We start from the raw sequence: 3,731 nt of genomic DNA on the forward strand, positions 1-3,731 counted from the left end.
AGGGGTCAACTTCTTGTCCCTTTGGATTTGTTTGAGACATGTTGGGTGTGGATACAGTTACAATTGCAAAGGATCCAAATATTTCAAAAGGCTTTTCTGGCGAACGGTTCAATGCTGCACACATCAACGCTGCGAGAAACGGACTAAAAGTCGTTGCTCTTCACCCCTATTTATGCGTTTTAAGGATCAAAGGATCAAAGGATCAGAATGGTGGTAAGATTCTACATGTGTGTGACGTCGTAATTCTGTAAGGCAATGAGGTTGTCACGTGATATTTTTGGAGGGGGGCATTTTTCAACTTGGACAAATTATCAATAAAGTTTCAATCTCTGTTATTTTCCCCAAAAAACGTGCTGTCGTAATAATGTTTTCTACTGTAATTGGTGCCAACAGATGGCGCAGTGTAGAGTTGGCTGTTACTCTGCCCAGGCTGCTACCATAGAAGAAGAATGTAGACCAATAGTACTTTAACGATGTTCGCTGATCGTTTTCGTGTAAATCTTAGCATTGCTTTAGCCGTCAAGCTAAAGGTTTAGCTTCATACTGCCATATTTTCAGAGTAACAAAATATTTAAACGGTCTCGGATCATGGTGAGTATTTGAAAAAATGATTATTTAATGTGAAGCCTGTGATGTGGAAAGGTTAGCAAGCGTAATTTTGCCTATTGTGTTATACACGGGTTCTTACATCCGAGTAGCGTTGATCTTTTCTAAGGTCCATGGGTTTATCCAACGAGCAGCTAAGTCACCGTTATATCTGTAATTTTGTGCGCAACGTCTTAATGCAAAAGAAACCCCAAATCAAAGCAACGAAGCAAAGACTAAACAAAAAAAACCCCACAATGCGTTTTTAAGCTCTCTCTGCGTTCACTGCCTCTGCAAGTGTCAAACTTCCTCGCTTTAGCTGATGCTAACCAACATTAGCGCTTACGGTTCGTATATAAACACAACTGTCAGCCCTTCACTTTTGGTGCCGACAACATTTTGAGCATTTTCTACAGTTTGTGAAATGGTCGCCATTGGCATTACATGCCAGTAGTGTTCGCTAATTGACTTTACCGGGATTATATTTATTACAACGTTACTGCGTGGAAGTGATCATAGCGTATGCTTATGAACATGAGTGGTAGGTGTTATTAGTGCGACTTTACCCTTAATTAGTTTTCCCACCGGAAGTAGAGTTGTTTATGCGACGTGATGGCTAGAGCAGTCCCAAACAATCGATCGCGTTTCTTAACAGACCAATTCTCTCCAAACTTTTAGGGTAAGCTAGACTAGAGATATGGTTGCAATAATACGAACAAGAGCGCAACAGCATATTGACAATGGCGAGAACTTTAATATTTACATTGTGTTAGTGCACCCATCGCTCCGCATCCTTAACGCTACATTGATGTCGAGAGTCTCTGACACAGCTGTGCTCTGCAGCACAGACACCCTGCTTATCTGTGATTCGGCCAGACTGGTGTTGAACTCCAAAGACATGCGCGGGGTTAGCTTAGTTGGCTGTTGGTGTGAGTGGTTGTCCGAGTCTCTCTAATAACCCTCCAACAGACAGGCGACCTGTCCAGGGTGTACTTTTGCCCTATGACAGCTGGAATACAACCTGAATAAAATAAGTAGGAGAAAATGAATGATGTTTATATACATGTCATTTCTAATGTGGTCCTATGTGGTATGCTGTAGGACAGTGAAGTGTCTGACACTGACCATGTACCAGTGCCTGAGAACACTGGTATGGAGGGGGAGAACGCACCTCTTTACTGTATTTGTCGGAAACCAGACATCAACTGCTTCATGATGTAAGTATATATCAGGTTTATATTTGCAGTATGCGCAGTAGGGGTGGGCGCTAGCTTCAGCAATGTTATCAGAGATTTTTTTTTAAAATGAAGATCTTCTATTTCGAGAAAGCTACCAATAAGGATATATGCACAGATATAGAAAACAATACTGTAACATTTTATTGATGCTTGCAGTTTGGCGGCAGCAGTATTTGCAAGTGTAACTAAATTCCAGGCATTTTCCATCCTTCTTTTCCTATCAGCTTTTTTCTAATTGTCAGTGTGAACCAAGGTGTCAGCAGCAGCATTATAGTGCAAAAGTAGTGACCCAGCATAGATCAAATGTAAGCACAAAAGTAGCCAAGGTAGTGTTTTTCCTGGAAATTTTAAGTGAAAGGATAAAGTAACTGCTTACCACTTTAGTTTAACAATGATTAATGAAATGTAACCGTGTAACTCATCAGCAGTCTGCACAGTATGGTCACATATTAAAACTGAAGAATATGTTGTACTTGTTGTAGTGTTTCATCATGGGTCCAGTTTTTACCCAGGTGCTTAAAGCCCTTCTTTACCCTCATGTAACACCAACAGTAATTTCCAACCACTATTTCCTGTTCCTGTCAGTCAAACAAACAGACGACAAACATCTTCTATAAACAGGAATAATGTCATTTTATCGGATTAGAAAACATCTAATCTAGCGTTGATATTACACTGCTGTTTAGTGTCTGGCTAATCTCAGTGTCACCAAAATATCTGCCCTACATGTCAAACAATGAGAGAACTTGAAACAGTAACATCACCTAGCAGCTTATTTTAATTAGTGCTAACGTTTTGTTTGCTGGCTAACATTGCTATTATTATAGTCACAGTTAATTGACTTTGAATAGCTTTATTTCAAAAGTAATTTTACAATTTCACAGCCATTTAGCTGTGTTAACTGTACATGCTGTAGGTCATAAGGCGTGCATGGATCATTTTTATAATCAGCCTCTTGTCTTTTGTCCACCACAGACTTTGCCATGATAAATTGGTCAGTTGACAACCAGGAGCCGTACACCTTATCCTCAGAGGCCAGGACATCCAGGGGCAGTGTGAACACGCACTTGTTTAAATGGGACGCAAGACGGACTATAGAGGGCCACCCCCTTGCCAGACAACCAAGTGCTGTCCCTGTCCACGGCCAGTGTGAGAAGGACTCTCACTAAAGTCAACCCACACAAAGCTGCTGGACCAGACAATATACCTGGACGCGTGCTCGGAGCCCGTGCTGACCAGCTGACTGATGTCCTAGCGGACATCTTTAACATCTCCCTGAGTCAAGCTGTTGTGCCACAGTGCTTTAAAACCACCACCATCATACCTGTCCCCAGACCTTCCCAAAGCCTAATTCCACAATGATTGCCTGAGCCTATTCTTGTTAAATGATGAAAAACTCAAAGGCACGTTTGGGCAGTGGATCTGTGTGAAATCAGCAGCTTGCAAAACTAAATCAAAATGTGTGCTATTGATTCTAAAAATAGAAATCACAATAAAGTTCAACATTTACTAAAACTGCCATTCAGTCATCTGAGAATCTTTACTCATGAAATTATAACGGTTAGATGAATTTATATGCAGTGATTTACTGATCAATGATAAAAGGGGAGATTTATGCAATAACGAAGACTGTCATGAAAAGTATTTGGCATCTGATCTCCTGTAACCTGCGGAGCTAAGCTGTTTTACCAGCTCTGCTCTCTGATTTTTCTTTTTTCTTTTATGAAAAAACACAAGTTGTCAAAGTTATTTGTTTGCAAATGTATTTCAGAAATATCGACATACTTTTTTTAATCAGCAGAAACTTTATGTCAGTAGTGCAAAAACCTGCACTGATCTGACCTCATTTCTTCCTCATCCTGATTCCTGACCTGGGAAGGGAGAGAAATATTTGTTTTTGTTTGTCTT

General features: G+C 40.4%; 1 long non-coding RNA gene across 1 annotated transcript; it reads left to right on the plus strand.

Moving 5' to 3' along the window:
* Positions 1–304: 304 nt before the first annotated feature.
* Positions 305–3,468, plus strand: LOC146360480 (uncharacterized). Its single transcript, XR_014799685.1, has 3 exons — positions 305–591; positions 1,687–1,802; positions 2,799–3,468. It is a non-coding gene; the product is annotated as an uncharacterized LOC146360480 (long non-coding RNA).
* The last annotated feature ends 263 nt before the right edge of the window (positions 3,469–3,731 follow it).

This window comes from Perissodus microlepis, unplaced genomic scaffold, assembly GCF_051167445.1.
Source record: "Perissodus microlepis isolate ML-2025 ecotype Zambia unplaced genomic scaffold, ASM5116744v1 scaffold_52, whole genome shotgun sequence".
NCBI classification, from domain to species: Eukaryota; Metazoa; Chordata; class Actinopteri; order Cichliformes; family Cichlidae; genus Perissodus; species Perissodus microlepis.